Here is an 18,104-nt window from a genome sequence, read left to right as displayed (position 1 = left end):
ATATATATTTGTATATATACATATATGTATATATACATTAGGTTGTTTCACATAAAATGTCGCATTTTTAATTACTTGTCATTTCAGTCATTTAACAACTCAATTGTGTACACCTTACATTTAATCTTCACTCTTTTTCTTTCCCAACAATGTTGTTATACAAAATTTATACCCACAGACTTTATGAAAATGATAACCAAACTATGCTGAGTCATTTTCTCGTATGAGTACAAACTGGGTCACTCTGCCGCAAAAGCCCTACGGAATATCAAGTGGTTCTTTGGTAATGATTTTGTTGACATCAGAACTGTTCAGAGATGGTTCTAAAGCTCTTGTTTAGGAGATGATAGCCTTGAAAATAAACCAAGGGGCAGGCCAAAATCAGTTATTTGGTATGATGGATTAAATGCTTTGGTTGAACAAAATCTGAGAAGAAAGGTTCGAAAACTTTGATCAGAACTCCAAACATCTCACACAACTGTTTTTGGACACCTGTAAAAAATTGGAAAAGTCAAGAAAATGGATAGGTTTATTCCACATCAACTGAATGAGATTACAAAAAAACAGAAGCCTCGAAATGTATTCCTTATTGCTTTCTCGACTGGAAAAAGACCATTTTTGCATCAAATCATTACTTGTGATGAGAAATGGATACTCTTTGACAACAGCAGGAGAACAGGACAGTTATTAGATGCAGGAGAGTCACATAAACACTACCCAAACCTACCATTGCACCTTAAAACTTTAGTGGTTACTGTATGGTGGTCTGTGAGTATAAAAGATTTGAGGTACTAATAGTTTCTGGCTTTGGTGGCATATGTCTAAGAAGATTTTTTTAACACACCTTGTGTCTCTAAGCAATCGTCAAGCTCAGAACACATGGATTATAGATGTAGGTATATGTGTGTGTATGTGCATATGGGTGTGCACATGCACAAGTGTAGCAAGTGGACTGGTTAATGCAACAATGAAAAACGGTAACAGCAACATGGTATTGCCAGGAAACTGATTGTATGTATGAGAATTTGAAAAAGAAGCAACCCAGACTAGTGAATAGAGATGGCCCAATTTTGCTCCACAACAATGCACGTCCTCACAATCCTCAAGCTATGGTCCAAAAGTTGCAAAGCCCAAATTATGAGATTTTGCAACATCCTTCCTATTCCCTTGATATCTCTCCTACTGATCCTCACTTATTTAAGCATTTTGAGTTTTTCACTTATTTAAGCATTTTGAGCTTTTCACTTATTTAAGCATTTTGAGCTTTTCATTTACTTAAGCATTTTGAGCTTTTCACAAGCAACAAAACATTCTTAAATAGAGAAGAGATAATTGAAGCATTTGGACAGTTTATCACAGCAAAAGATGAATTTTTTTTTCAAAGATGGAATATATGGCATAGAGAAATGTTGGGTAAACACAATAAATGAGCATGGATCATACTTTGATTAAATAAATCAATTCTCTAACACTTCTGAAACATTTTATTGTTACCTTTCAAATACAACATTTCATGTGAAACAACCTAATATATATATATATATATATATATATATATATATATATATATATGTATATATATATATATTTATTTGGGTCATATCAGTTATTTGGAAATGTATATATTTCCTTAAAGGAAATATTTGTACTGTGTGTTTGTGTATGTGTAGGAGTGTAGAAAAGGAAGTGCTTTTGTAGGTGTGGGATTATGGTTGTGCTTGTGTATATGTGAGTGTGTTAGAGGAAGTGCTTATGTGTATATATTTGTATGTAATATGTATTAGTATATACTTCACTATTTTGGTAAGTATATATATATATGTAGGCATACACGTGTAATTGCTGTGTGTGTGTATTTAAGTGTATAGTTGAGTATATAATTGCTGTGTATGGTCATATAGTTACATTAATTGCTGTGTGTGTGTGTGTGTATTTGGTGTGTAAGAGTATGTTTATATAAATTGACGTGTGTATGTACACATAATTATTCTGTGTGTAATTGCGTGTTGTATTTCCATTGTAAATGGAGGGAAATTAGGAAAATGAGATATTTTTGCTCCAAAGTACAAAGGATGGTGGTAAAACAGTTGACCAACACACAACCCAGACATCTTCCAACAGTTTGGGCAAATAATTAGTTAAATATTTATAGTTTGGTTCATTTCTTCCTTTCGACACAAATTACAGATGAAATTTCACCGGAAATTTGTAGAACTTCTACTGGAACTGAGAATGAGAGAAAGGGAAATGGTAAATGAGTGTGAAATGAGAAAGGAAGAGAGAGATAAGGTAAAGAGTATGTTTAACTGAGACAGAAAGGGAAAAAGGAAAGAGAGGGAGAAAGAGATCTAAGAGATTCAAATATTTATGAAGCTGAAGAAAAAAAAAACAGATTAAAATGTAGGCTGTAAGAATACCAATAACACTGGCTGTAAAGGTACCCCTGGATAACAAACACACACAAGGTACGAGATGGCAATTTAAAATACATATTCTATCAGCAGACCCTTTAAAATACAGGCTGTAAGAAACCCCATTAAATACAGGCTACAAAAGGCCCTTATGTAACACAGGTTGCAAGTGGACCGTGGAGGATATTTGCTGTAAGGAAACCCTTCAAAATCATTAATCAGTAACCATACCCATACTTGTATTATAGGATTGAAGGATTAAACATATAGGTTTGTAATATCAATTTCTTTCATTTCCTTATCATCTTCCACGTCGTTATGATCTTCTGCATTATCATCTTCATCTGCTTCTGTTACTACTAAAACAGCTTATTACTTATATTGTTTTGACAAAGGAAGGAGAAGTTTGAGTTTTTTGTTTTTGTTTAGGTTTTGCTTCATTTTTGTTTTGCTTTATTTTCTTGTTTGTTTATTTTTCTTACATCTAAATTTCTCAGATGGTATATCATAATTATAATTTATACTTTGTTGTTGTACTAGCATGATGCTGAAGAATGTTGTTGCTGTTATTTATCTCCAGGTCAGCACTGATTGAGCTGACCTAAAATCAAAGGTGTTCCAATTATGACCACCCCATCATTTTCTATATTCAGGACTAAATTGTTGCTAATATTTCTCCATTGCAAGGTGGTGAGCTGGCAGACTCGTTAGCACACTGGGCAAATTGCTTTGTGACATTTTGTCTGTCTTTCATTCTGAGTTCAAATTCCAATGAGGTTAACTTTACCTTTCATCCTTTCAGGGTTGATAAAATAGGTACAAGTTGTGAATTGGGGTTGATGTGATTGACTTAACCCCCCCCCCCCCTCTGAAATTGCTGGGCTCGGGCCAAAATTTGAAACCAATGCTTCTCCATTGTAAGGTGATAAGCTGGTATAATTGTTAGCATGCCGGGTGAAATGCTTAGCAACTCTTCATACGTCTTTATGTTCTGAATTCAAATGCCACTGAGGTTGGCTTTGCTTTTCATCCTTTCAGGATTCAGCAAAAGAGACCAATAGAATAAGTATCAGTCTTTAAAAAAGCAATAAGTACTGGAGTCAATTTGTTCAACTAAAATTCTTCAAGGCAGTGCTCCAGCTTGGCCACAGTCTGATGACCGAAACATGTAAAAGAATATATATATTTACTGGTATATATGCACACAAATTTGTGTGTGTGTGTGTGTGTATACATCATCCTTTAACATCTGTTGTCCATGCTGGCATGGATTGGATGGTTTGACCAGAACTGGCAAGCAGGAGAGCTGCACCAGACACCACTTCCTGTTTTGGCAGCTGGATGCCCTTCCTAATGCCACCCACTTTACAGAGTGTGCTGGATGCTTTTACATGGCACCACAAAAGTGCTTTTATGTGGCACTGAATAGGCACTTTTACGTGGCACCACATGGGTGCTTTTATGTGGCACTGCATGGGGGCTTTTATGTGACACTGCACAAGTGCTTTTATGTAGCATTGCATGGGCACTTTTATGTGGCACCACTACAAGTACTTTACACCCCCAGACCCAGAGGGACCAATCTTACTCCTTCTGCTGTGGAGTACAGGTCTTCTTGACTACAGCAAGGCACCAAGCATCTCACTCCTTTGTCATCTGAAAGGTTCAGCATCCTGAGGTTGTTCTTCAGTACTTCATCTATGTGTGCGAGTCTTTGTGTCTGTATTTGTCCCTCACCACTGCTTGACAACTGGTGTTGGTGTGTTTGCATCCCCGTAACTTAGTAGTTTGGCAAAATAGAATAAGTACCAGCCTTAAAAAAGAAGTGCTGGGGTCAGTTCATTCATTCAACTAAAAATACGAAGTGGTGCCCCAGCATAGCCACAGTGTAATGACTGAAAAAAGTAAAAGATAAAATATATATATATATAAAATATAAAATCATGAGATATGAAGAGTGAATATGCATTTAGTATTTCCTAATGATTGCAGCTATTTTATAATCTTCTCCATATGGTAGAAGATCACAAAATATATACATATATTTTATATTAATATGCATTGTATATTAATTGTATATTATATAGAGCTGAATAATAGGGAAAATAAACATATCAGGTCATCTGTCTGTCACAGCAGAATTGATACTGGTTCCTGGTGTCACATTAAAAGTACTTGTATTGGTGCCATGTTATAAACACCAGTACACTCTATAGAGTGGTTGGCATTAGGAAGGGCATCCAGCTGTCAAAACCATGCCAGAGCAGACAATGGAACCAGGTGCAGTCCCTAGCCTAACCAGCTCCAGTCAAACTGTCCATCACATACCATCATGGAAAACAGACATTAAATGATGTTGATGGATATATATATATATATATATATCATCATCATCATCATCATCATTGTTTAATGTCCGCGGTCCATGCTAGCATGGATTGGACGATTTGACTGAGGACTGGCGAACCAGATGGCTACACCAGTCCTACTCTTTTACTTGTTTCAGTCATTTGACTGTGGCCATGCTGGAGCACTGCCTTTAGTCGAGCAAATCGACCCCCAAGACTTATTCTTTGTAAGCCTAGTACTTATTCTATCAGTCTCTTTTGCTGAACCGCTAAGTTATGGGGACGTAAACACACCACCATCGGTTGTCAAGTGATGTTGGGGGGATAAACACAGACACACAAACACACATACATATATATATATATACGACAGGCTTCTTTCAGTTTCCGTCTACCAAATCCACTCAAGGCTTTGGTCAGCCCAAGGCTATAGTAGAAGACACTTGCCCAAGGTGCCACGCAGTGGGACTGAACCCGGAACCAAGTGGTTGGGAAGCAAGCTACATATATATATATATATATATATATATATATATATATTTAGAGAGAGAGAGCGAGCGAGCAATAAGAAAATGGAGGGAATCAATAGGTGGTATTCATCAACTTATAGACATTATATTATGTCAATTTATTTACTAAAAGGACAATTATAACAATATACATACATGTATGACATGTTATGCTTTACATCATCATCATCATCATCGTTTAACGTCCACCTTCCATGCTAGCATGGGTTGGACGATTTGACTGAGGACTGGCGAACCAGATGGCTGCACCAGGTTCCAATCTGATCTGGCAGAGTTTCTACAGCTGGATGCCCTTCCTAACGCCAACCACTCTGAGAGTGTAGTGGGTGCTTTTACGTGCCACCGGCACAAGGGCCATGCTCAAAATTGTGTTTTTTATGTGCCACCTGCACAGGAGCCAGTCCAGCAGCACTGGCAATGACCTCGCTCGAATGTTTTTTCACGTCCCACCGGCACAAGTGCCAGTAAGGTGACACTGGTAATGATCACGCTCAAATGGTGCTATTTATGTGCCACTGGCATGGAAGCTGCTCTGGCAAAGATCACACTCAGATGGTGCTCTTAGTGCTCCACTGGCACAGGTGCCAGTCATCGAATTTGGTTCAATCACGATTTCGATTTCACTTGCCCCAACAGGTCTTCGCAAGCCGAGTTTAGTGTCCAATGAAGGAGAGGTTGGCATGGGTGCCAGTCGTCGAATTTGGTTTGACTTCAATTTCACTTGCCTCAACAGGTCTTCACAAGCAGAGTTTAGTGTCCAATGAAGGAAAGGTACGCATAAGTGGGCTGGCTACATCCCTGGCAGAGGCCTCGGATTATGGTCTCACTTGGCTTTCCGGGTCTTCTCACGCACTGTATATTTCCAAAGGTCTTGGTCACAAGTCATTTCCTCAGTGAAGCCTAATGTTCGAAGGTCATGCTTCACCACCTCATCCCAGGTCTTCCTGGGTCTACCTCTTCCACAGGTTCCCTCAACCGCTAGGGTGTGGCACTTTTTCACATAGCTATCCTCATCCATTCTCGCCACATGACCATACATATAAAAGATATAAAATATCTGTAATTATTAAAATATATAACATATAGCAATAGAAATTGGGATAATATCTTACAGCTGTTTCAGCCAAGAGGCAAAAATACCTCATTTTACCTTTATCCCTCCAGTGGACTGAAGTAATTAATAGATGAAATTGAGGTACTTGTATGTTTCTCTAGGCTTAGTCAGAGATTTTAGAAAGTACATAAGGTTAAGTTATAAATATAAATACACACACATATCCATACTTTTACATATAAATACATATACATAAATACATATACCTACACTTAAATGTACATACATAAATGCATATATATGCATACAAATGAATCAGTTATTATTATTATTATCAGATGCATTATATTATTCATATTAGATAAAATATAAACAGAGGAATGAGAAAGTTATAAGAGGAGTAATATTGTAATTTATAGAATCAATATATCTTAAAATTATTTTAGCTATGTAAGAATAAAACTGTGTCTACATGAGGAGCACACATATATATACATACACATACATACATATATATACATATATATTTCCTTACAAGCATACTCACAGATACATACGTATTAGATGTGTTCAGAAGGGAGGATTAATGCAGTAGTTCATATCATTATAATTATAACAATAATACACAAACTTACATATTTTCATATAAACTGTTTATTTCTCCGTTATTTTTTTCTTTATGGAGTAGTTGAAATCCCGCGGGAAGTGGTGGTGGTGGTGGTGGGTATTTTTGTTCAGTCACGTACTGACTAAATTGTTTGCATGTCAGACAAAATGCTTAGCAGTATTCCTGCCAAGTAAATTTAATATTTAAGTAAGGCAGTGTGCTGGCAGAATCTATTTAGCAACATTTTGTCCATCTTAAAGTTCTGATTTCAAATTCCGCTGAGGTCAGCTTTGCTTTTCATCCTTTCCAGGTCGATAAAATAAATACCAATTGAGCACTGGGGTCGATGACGTACCCCGCTCCTTGAAATTGCTGGCCTTGTGCCAAAATTTGAAAGCAATTTTTGTTTAGAGTGTGTCGACTAAGGTAACCATCCCTGGTTCGGAAAAATCTTTGGAACTAATGCTTCTGGAAAGTCAATGCTAAATAACACGTTTTTGTGAATACCTATTTTCCTAAAGAAGGAAAAAAAAAAATCAGTAAATAAATAATCAAAATAGATGCATGCACACTCCTTCGGTTGTAACGTCATACCAGGGAAACGAGTGACCCCTCGCATTACTACGGGTGATTTAGAAGCTGAAGCGCTTTATTTACTTTTACTTAGTCTTACAAAACCATGACTGCTGTTGTATAGTTTTCTTAGAATAGTTCGAACAGTTGCACACTTCTAGAATTCTTAAAATGTCTTCGTCATTCTCTCTGGCCTTTTTTACGACAGAAGATGAACTAACGAGGGAATTTTTATGTGGTTGCCCACCTTTTAGAAACAACTGTCAAATCTTCCTCAAATCACACCCAATCTTAGACAACGCAATCTTAGGCAAACGACGCGAGGGAATCATCAAGGCTGAAACGCTTCCGATCAGATGTCAACTGAATGAGTGTTGGCCCGAAGGGAGGTAACTCTAAATGTTAAGGGAGGTAAAAAGAAAAAAAAATTAGAGAGGAACGGATAGAGATGGGGAAGAGACAGAGAGAAAGGAGTTGACCGAATCCGTTTCCAGTATATAACTGCCTTTCCCTCTTCTGGGTTTGATAAGATAAAGTAGCAGTAAGATACTGGCGTTGATTAAAGCAACTCCTCTCTCTTTCTCTCCCCCCTCTCTCTCTTGGTTCGTTAAATAAAACACCTCGTCTAATGCAGATCTGCATTAGCCCGAAATTCAAATCCCGCTGAGATTAAATTTGCTTTTTACTTTTGATAAAATAAAATATCCGTTGAATACTGACATCAATTAAAACAATTATTACACTTCTTTTCCCCAAATTTGTGGCCTTGTGAATATCTAAATCTTAATTATTCACACTTGTGGCAAATTGAACCAATAGAGGATCGATGGCCAGAGATGCTTAGTTGTCTCCCTTAACATGTTATTAATGCAATGACAGTACTTATTTCATTGTCCTTCTGGGGACAATGAAATAAGTATTAGTTGTTGTTGCCTCTGTTTTACCCCAGTGAGCTGATCTTTGATAAAAGGCATACGACAATATCCAGTGTGTCCTTGTTTGTTTAATGACTACAGGGTTTCATCTAAGCTAGATTTAACTGCTGTTCCTAGCAGGTCCAGCAGCTACATAAGAACTGCTCCCCGTCATAGACATTTGTAGTGTCCTAGGCTTTAGTCAGTCAGTGATTCCCTTTGCCTTGAAATTTGTGTCTTTATATTGAAAGTTAGAAATTATTTGGATTGGTTACTTTAAAGATTGTCATCATCTCATCATGATTATTGAATGCCTTTTCCATGCTTGCATAGCTCAGAGGTTTGTTGCAGCATACCCTTCCTGTTGCCAATTCTCAGCTGTTTCCAAGTAAGATAATCTTCTCCATGACCAGACATGTTTTCATGGAAGATTGGAAACAAAGAACACCACTTGCATGATGGTGATATTCGTTTACAACTATCACATGAAGTTAAGGCTAGGCAATCAGCAACACACACTCATACACACACACATTTTTCTTACTTGTTTCAATCATTAGACTGCACCCATGATGGGGCACCACCTTGAAGAATATTTAGTAGAATGTATCAACCCCAGTACTTATTCTATTGGTCACTTTTGCTGAACTGCTAAGTTATGGGTATGTAAACACACCAACACCTGTTGTCAAGCAGTGGTGGAGGACAAACACCCACACATTGATATTATCATCATCATCCTTTAATCTCTCTCTCTCTCTCACTCTCTCTCTCTCTCTCTCTCTCTCTCTCTCTCTCTCTCTCTCTCTATATATATATATATATATATATATATATATAATAATATTAGGGACAAAATCCAAAATTACAGGTAAAAAACTCAATTAAAATCAATTTATAAAAAATTAATATTAAATTGAGCCTTATAGATAAAGTATATATAAAATATATAGTTTTAGGGAAAATAACCAATTTTCAAGAACTCATCGATGAAAATCCACTATCACATATAGAAAAATTAATAATTAAAAGCACAATAAATGAGTATAATATAAAGTAAAGTAAATATCATAAGATAAATATAATAAAAAGATTACACGTGTTTCATAACCAATTTTCAAATAGAAAAGAAATTTAAATCGATTAAAATCAATTGAAATTATCGAAAATAAATTCTATTCAAAAATATAGCTACTCGTCAGATCGTAAGTAGAACAATAATTAGATATATATCTCAACCAACAATAAGTACCAAATGAATTAATATGAAATACTTATTATATAAAGATAGAAAAATTATTTTAAAAATATCATAATATCAAAATAACCATTCAATAATCATCCCTTCATCCATTATAATAACATGTATATTATATACAAAAAACATCTTACATAAATTAACATTGTTTTAAATTATCATTGTTTTAAATTATCATTGTTTTAAATTATCATTGTTTTAAATTATCATTGTTTTAAATACAAGTTGAACGAAGTTTAAGTTTAAAATAATAATGAAGATAAAATTAGTACATATTTAACCAGTGTAATAGTTAAAGCTATACTATTTAAAGCTAAAGACGTTTATTTAATTATAATTAAAGATCAATTGAATACTAGAAAAATACAAGATTATTTATTTCTACAAACGTAATAATAAAAAATATGAATGAAAAAATTATGAATGGAAAAATTATGAATGAAAAAATTAGGAAAGAAAAAATTATTAAGAATAAAAGATTAAACTTTATATATATATACAAAGTTTTGATTTAAAAAAAACTTTAACGATATTATAAACTATAACGATTAATAATTAATCAAATATTATTAATCAAAAATAATCGAAAATATATCAACACTATTCAAATCAAATCGCGTCAGAGTGTAAGTATCTTGAGAGAAGAGCTGAACATTAGAAGCATCAGTTGTGGTGTGCAGGAGAGACGATTGCGCTGGTATGGACGTGTGGTGAGAATGGATGAGGATAGCTGCCTGAAAAAGTGCCACACCCTAACAGTTGAGGGAACCCGTGGAAGAGGTAGGCCCAGGAAGACCTGGGCTGAGGTGGTGAGGCAAGACCTTTGTACATTGGGCCTCACCGAGGCGATGACTACTGACCGAGACCTTTGGAAATGTGCTGTGCGTGAGAAGACCCGGCAAGCCAAGTAAGATCGTTGCCAGTGCCCCTGGACTGGCTCTTGTGCGGGTGGCACATAAGATGCATCATTTTGAGCGGGGTCGTTGTCAGTACCGCCTGACTGGCTCCCGTAGGATTTTCGAGCGAGATCGTTGCCAGTGCCCCTGGACTGGCTTGTGCGGGTGGCACATAAAAGACACCATTTCGAGCGTGGCCGTTGCCAGTATCGCCTGATTGGCCTTCGTGCAGGTGACACGTAAAAGCACCTACTACACTCTCTGAGTGGTTGGCGTTAGGAAGGGCATCTAGCTGTAGAAACTCTGCCAAATCAGACTGGAGCCTGGTGTTGCCATCCGGTTTCACCAGTCCTCAGTCAAATCGTCCAACCCATGCTAGCATGGAAAGCGGACGTTAAACGATGATGATGATGATGATGATATATAGACATTAGGAAGGGCATCCAGCTGTAGAAACCTTACCAGATCAGACTGGAGCCTGGTGCAACCTCTGGCTCACTAGTCCTCAGTCAAACCGTCCAACCCATGCCAGCATGGAAAGCGGACATTAAACGATAATGATGATGATATATGCCAGTGTCACCTGACTGGCACCTGTGATGGTGGCATGTAAAAAAAAACCATTTGAGCATGGTTGGCATTAGGAAGGACATCCAGCTGTAGAAACCTTGTCAAATCAGATTGGGACCTGGTGCAGCCTACCAGTTCTTGGCCAAACCATCTCACCATGCCAGCATGGAAAGTGGACGTTAAATGATGATGATGATATATATATATATATATATATATATATATATATATATATATATATTGTAATGAGTAAATTGTTGCCATTTTATATTTTTAATTTCACACATGTGCATTGTTTGTTTTTGATTTTGTTCACTACACAGTATAGAACGATCAGTTGGGCACTGTCTGTGAGAAAAGCAACACCATGACACAATTCACTCTGCCAGAGATTTGGAAATGATATGCTGTACTGCTTGGCATTCATGCCAGAAGCTCCGATATGAACATTTCTGAGTGTTTGGCTGTCAATCTGAGAACAGTGCAGAGGATTCGGAAAGAGTTGGATGAGTCCAATGGTGATTACAAAGGTATGGCAGCTTGGAAAACTCACTCTGATCGTTCTGATAAGAAAAGGACTCCTGAATTTGTTGGTGAGATCCAGGCCATGATTGACAACGATCCCTCCAAGTCAGTCAGGTCCACCGCCAGGGATATGGGAGTGTCTGAGTTTCTTATCAAGCAGGTAGTCCATAACGACATTCGGTATTCCTCATACAAGATGAGAAAGGGCCATCAAGGATAAGAGGAAAGACCACGCTATGAAGCTTTTGAACAAATTCAGGCATCCCTTCCAACTGAACATGCTTTGATTTCTCTCAGACGAGAAAAATTTCTGCCAGGATCAGATGGTAAACATACAGAATAATCATTCACTTGTTGTGTCCCCAAAACATGTACCGAGAGTAACACAGATCAAACATCCAGTCAACATGATGGTGTTTGGAGTGATCACTAATGATGGCCATGTTATCCCTCCATTCATCTTCCTACGTAGCCTCAGACTCAACACGGAGGCCTACATCAAGTGCCTGGAGGAGGTAGTGCTGCCTTGAGTCAAGAGAGTGGCTGCTGGAAGACCCTATGTCTGGCAACAGGACTCTGCTCCCATGCCACACAAGCAGGAGAACCCAGTCATGACTGTCAGACAATTTCTGCAACCACATCACCCCTAACATCTGGTTACCTAACTCCCCAAACTGCAACCCCCTTGATTATTATGTGTGGTGCGCAGTTGAGCAAGAGACCATCAAAACTCCTTGTAACACCAAAGATGAACTAAAGGCAAGGATTATGGCAGCATAATGAGATGTCAGTGTTATTTTAATTTTTGTGGAATTTACACACTTTATTCACTGCACCCTGTATATATCATCGTCATCATCATCATCATCGTTTAACGTCTGCTTTCCATGCTAGCATGGGTTGGACGATTTGACTGAGGACTGGTGAAACCAGATGGCTACACCAGGCTCCAATCTGATTTGGCAGAGTTTCTACAGCTGGATGCCCTTCCTAATGCCAACCACTCAGAGAGTGTAGTGGGTGCTTTTACGTGTCACCCGCACGAAGGCCAGTCAGGCGGTACTGGCAACGGCCACGCTCAAAACGGTGCATTTCATGTGTCACCCGCACAAGAGCCAGCCCAGGGGCACTGGCAACGATCTCGCTCGAAAAATTTCATGTGTCACCCGCACAAGAGCCAGTCCAGGGGCACTGGCAACGATCTCGCTTGAAAATCCTACAACGGCTCCGCACAAGAGCCAGTCCAGGGGCACTGGCAACGATCCCGATCGAAAATCCCACGAAGGCCAGCCAGGCGGCACTGGCAACGGCCACGCCCAAAATGGTGCATTTCATGTGTCGCCCGCACATGAGCCAGTCCAGGGGCACTGGCAATGATCTCACTCAAAAATCCTATGACAGCCCCGCACAAGAGCCATTTCAGGGGCACTGGCAACGATCTCGCTCGAAAAATTTCATGTGTCACCGACACAAGAGCCAGTGCGGGGGCACTGGCAACGATCTCGCTTGAAAATCCTATGACCGCTCCGCACAAGAGCCAGTCCAGGGGCACTGGCAACGATCTCAATCGAAAATTCCACGAAGGCCAGCCAGGCGTCACTGGCAACGGCCATGCCCAAAATGGTGCATTTCATGTGTTGCCCGCACATGAGCCAGTCCAGGGGCACTGGCAACAATCTCGCTCAAAAAATCCTACGACGGCCCTGCACAAGAGCCAGTTCAGGAGCACTGGCAACAATCTTGCTCGAAAAATTTCATGTGTCACCCGCACAAGAGCCAGTCCAGGGGCACTGGCAACAATCTCAATCGAAAATTCCACGAAGGCCAGCCAGGCGTCACTGGCAACGGCCATGCCCAAAATGGTGCATTTCATGTGTCACCCGCACATGAGCCAGTCCAGGGGCACTGGCAACGATCTCGCTTGAAAATCCTACGACGGCCCCGCACAAGAGCCATTTCAGGGGCACCGGCAACGATCCCACTCGAAGGTCCATACACATGCTGCGGGCACAGGTGCCAGAAAGGCGACGCTGGGCACAGGTGCCATCCCGATTTCGATTTCTCTTGCCCCAATAAGTCTTCGCAAGCTGAGTTTCGTGTCCAATGAAGGAGACGGCGTTGGCATGGGTGCCAGTCGTCGAATTTAACTCGATTTCGATTTCACTTGCCTCAACAGGTCTTCACAAGTGGGGTTTAGTGTCCAATTTAACTCGATTTCTATTTCACTTGCCTCAACAGGTCTTCGCAAGTGGAGTTTAGTGTCCAATTTAACTCGATTTCTATTTCACTTGCCTCAACAGGTCTTCGCAAGTGGAGTTTAGTGTCCAACTTAACTCGACTTCAATTTCACTTGCCTCAACAGGTCTTCACAAGTGGAGTTTGGTGTCCAATGAAAGAAGGTACGCATAAATGGACTGGCTGAGGCCATAGATTTAGGTCTCACTTGGCTTGCCGGGTCTTCTCACGCACAACATATTTCCAAAGGTCTCGGTCAGAAGTCATCGCCTCGGTGAGGTCCAAAGTTCGAAGGTCGTGCCTCACCACCTCATCCCAGGTCTTCCTGGGCCTACCTCTTCCACAGCTTCCCTCAGCTGCTAAGGTGTGACACTTTTTCACTCATCTAGAGTACAGCAATGAATTCCGGGTAGAGGTAGGGGTCCACCAAGGTTCCGTCCTCAGCCCCCTATTATTTACCATAGTCCTCCAGGCAATCACAGAGGAGTTCAAGACAGGTTGCCCCTGGGAGCTCCTCTATGCTGATGACCTTGCCCTAATTGCGGAGTCACTATCAGAACTAGAGGAGAAGTTTCAGGTGTGGAAGCAAGGTCTAGAATTGAAGGGCCTTAGAGTCAACCTAGCTAAAACCAAAATCCTAATAAGTAGGAAGGTAGATAAAACACAAACCCCTTCAGGTAGATGGCCCTGCTCAGTATGTAGAAAAGGAGTAGGTAGTAACTCTATAAGATGTACCCGGTGCAAGCTATGGACACATAAGAGGTGCAGCAACATCAAAGGCAGGTTAACTAGCAAGTTAGTTTTTGTTTGTGGCAGATGTTCAGGTGCAATAAAGACTGCAAACAAACAGGAAACAACTTCTATCTCATTCCAGGGTGAAAAACTAGAGGTAGTCGATAGCTTCCGCTATCTGGGCGACCAAGTTAGTAGTGGGGGTGGGTGCGCTGAAAGTGTAGCTGCTAGAATAAGAATAGCCTGGGCAAAGTTTAGAGAGCTCTTACCCCTGCTGGCGACAAAGGGACCCTCACTCAGAGTAAAAGGCAGACTGTATGACGCATGCGTACGAACAACCATGCTACATGGCAGTGAAACATGGGCTGTAACTGCTGAGGACATACGTAAGCTCGCAAGGAATGAAGCCAGTATGCTCCGTTGGATGTGTAATGTCAATGTGAATACCCGTCAGAGTGTAAGTATCTTGAGAGAAAAGCTGAACATTAGAAGCATCAGTTGTGGCGTGCAAGAGAGACGATTGCGCTGGTATGGACATGTCGTGAGAATGGAGGAGGATAGCTGCGTGAAAAAGTGCCACACCCTAACAGTTGAGGGAACCCGTGGAAGAGGTAGGCCCAGGAAGACCTGGGCTGAGGTGGTGAGGCAAGACCTTCGTACATTGGGCCTCACCGAGGCGATGACTACGGACCGAGACCTTTGGAAATGGGCTGTGCGTGAGAAGACCCGGCAAGCCAAGTAAGATCGTTGCCAGTGCCCCTGGACTGGTTCTTGTGCGGGTGGCACATGAGATGCACCATTTTGAGCGTGGCCGTTGCCAGTACCGCCTGACTGGCTCCTGTAGGATTTTCGAGCGAGATCGTTGCCAGTGCCCCTGGACTGGCTTGTGCGGTTGGCACATAAAAGACACCATTTCGAGCGTGGCCGTTTTCGTGCGGGTGACACGTAAAAGCACCCACTACACTCTCTGAGTGGTTGGCGTTAGGAAGGGCATCCAGCTGTAGAAACTCTGCCAAATCAGACTGGAGCCTGGTGTTGCCATCCGGTTTCACCAGTCCTCAGTCAAATCGTCCAACCCATGCTAGCATGGAAAGCGGACGTTAAACGATGATGATGATGATGATGATGATCCTCATCCATTCTCGCTACATGACCATACCAGCGCAATCGTCTCTCTTTCAGACCACAACTGTTGCTTCGTAAGTTCAACTTTTCTCTCAAGGTACTGATACTCTGTCTAGTATGCACACTGACATTACACATCCATCGGAGCATACTGGATTCATTTCTTGCGAGCCTACGCATGTCCTCAGCAGTCACGGCCCATGTTTCACTGCCATGAAGCATGGCTGTTCGTACACATGCGTCATACAATCTGCCTTTTACTCTGAGAGAGAGACCCTTTGTCGCCAGCAGAGGTAAGAGCTCTCTGAACTTTGCCCAGGCTATTCTAATTCTAGCAGCTACGCTTTCAGCGCACCCACCCCCACTACTAATTTGGTCACCAAGATAGCGGAAGCTATCAACCACTTCTAGTTTTTCTCCCTGGAATGTGGCAGAAGTTGTTTTCTGTGCATTCACAGTGTTTATAGCTCCTAAACATCTGCTACATACAAAAACTAACTTCCTAGTTAACCTTCCTTTGATATTATACATATATATGTATATATGATGGGCTTCTTTCAGTTTCCATCTATCAATTCCACTCACAAGGTTTTTGTTGGCCTGCGGTTATAATAGAAGACATTTGCCCAGGTGCTACACAGTGGGACTGAACCTGGAACCATGTGATTGGGAAGCAAGCCTCTTACCACACAGCCATATCTGCACACACACGCACGCACGCACACACACACACACACACACACACACACACACGGTTTTGTTTCAGCTTTCATCTACCAAATCCACTTACAAGACTTTGGTCAGCCTAGGGCTATAGTAGAAGGTTCTTGCCGAAAGTACAATGCAATGGCACTGAACCTCAGACCATGTAGTTGGGAAGTTAACTTCCTACCACACACCCATGGCTGTGTCTTTTAAGAGCTGCTCTGAAATATCTGATGCCTTTCAGCTGTTTGTATCCTGTCATTGTAGTAATGGTCCCACTGCATAATCATTCAGCCTGTTAAAAATATCAGTCAAATTCTCCTCAGATCCCATCCTACTGTGTTAAGATAACAAGGCAGTGTAATTATAGATGCATATACAAACACACATGTACATGAGAGAGAGAGGGAAGTTTTTTTTATCATATATCTGCTAGATTAGGGCTGACCTGAAGCTAAACCCCCTCTTCCTCATCATTATTGTTATTCTCTGCTTTTCCATACTGTCATGGGCTGGATGTGTCATCACATTCAGAATCAATTATTATTTGTAATTACTATACTCCTAGATGAATCAGAAACAGCATCTCACTAGTATATTCCATTTTGGGTATATTCTCTGTGTATGGTACCTCTCCTATCACATCCTAGTTAGGTGTATTTTATTGTTGCACAAGCATTAAAGAGTTTGTCATGTCTCCAGCAAGACTGAAGAGTCATCTCTGCTCTGTGATCATTAAACCATTTGCATCATGGGCATCTAGATAGTTACTTTACTTTACAACAGTTACAAATTATAAATATCACTTTTGTAAAAATATTATTCCAGTCATTATATCATCATAATTTTTCCATGGTGACCCATTTGGATATCTCACAGCCTCTTGCCACTTGTTACAGTTCTCCATGATTAAACAGCGGAGAACATTTTCAAAAGTTGATCTTGTGTCTATCATACATGCTGTAAATTAGTTGATGATGGGAAAAAAAAATTAAGTGCATTTTATTTTACCAGATACATTGTCGTGACAAGACTAAAATATTCCCTCTACTTTCTCTGTCTCAAATTATATTATACAACATAATGCACTTTCAAAATTGATAGTCTTCATAAAAAGCTCTGTCTATTAAAGTGTGTTTTGTGCCATTTATTTTGGTTTTTCTTTCATTATCATCCCCATCATCAAAATTTAATGCTCATTTTGTATGTTAGATGGCCACTAAGTTCCATAGCCTGTTTTGCTTGGTTTCTACGGCTAAATACCTTTCCTAACATAAACCACTCCACAGAGTATACCGGGTGCTTTTTACATGGCACCATCACCAGTACTTTTTAAGTGGCACTAGTAACCATACCAGTGCCCTTTATGTAGCACCTTTGTTTTAGGATCTTAATTCTGTTGTGGTGGGTGGGTTTTCTTGAGTACAGAAATGTGCCACATATCTTGGTCTTCTGTCATTTCCTTCATAAAGTTCAACATTTTGAGATTGGCTTTCACTACTTTGTTGCATGTTTTCCCATGTTGCTCTCTTCCGCAACTTACCTCCACTTTACGTGATCTACAGTTCTTTATGCAACTGTCCTCATCCATCTGCATCACATGCTTCTGAACCACATGACT

General features: G+C 40.1%; 1 protein-coding gene across 3 annotated transcripts in view; it reads left to right on the top strand.

Moving 5' to 3' along the window:
* Window positions 1-18,104, top strand: part of LOC106876359 (SH2 domain-containing protein 4B) — a 134,734-nt gene that overhangs the window by 62,981 nt on the left and 53,649 nt on the right. The window contains exon 1 of one of the 3 annotated variants that reach the window (XM_089342282.1): window positions 2,225-2,681. The exons of the other annotated variants lie outside the window; for them this stretch is intronic. The gene's annotated coding sequence lies outside the window, so the exon portion shown is untranslated. Of the gene's footprint in view, window positions 1-2,224; window positions 2,682-18,104 lie in introns of those variants that run through there. 3 annotated transcript variants of the gene reach the window in all.

This window comes from Octopus bimaculoides, chromosome 25 (assembly GCF_046866305.1).
Source record: "Octopus bimaculoides isolate indiv1 chromosome 25, ASM4686630v1, whole genome shotgun sequence".
In the NCBI taxonomy this organism is placed as follows: Eukaryota; Metazoa; Mollusca; class Cephalopoda; order Octopoda; family Octopodidae; genus Octopus; species Octopus bimaculoides.
Note: the sequence above shows the minus strand (reverse complement) of the source record. Positions and strands in the feature narration are given on the sequence as shown.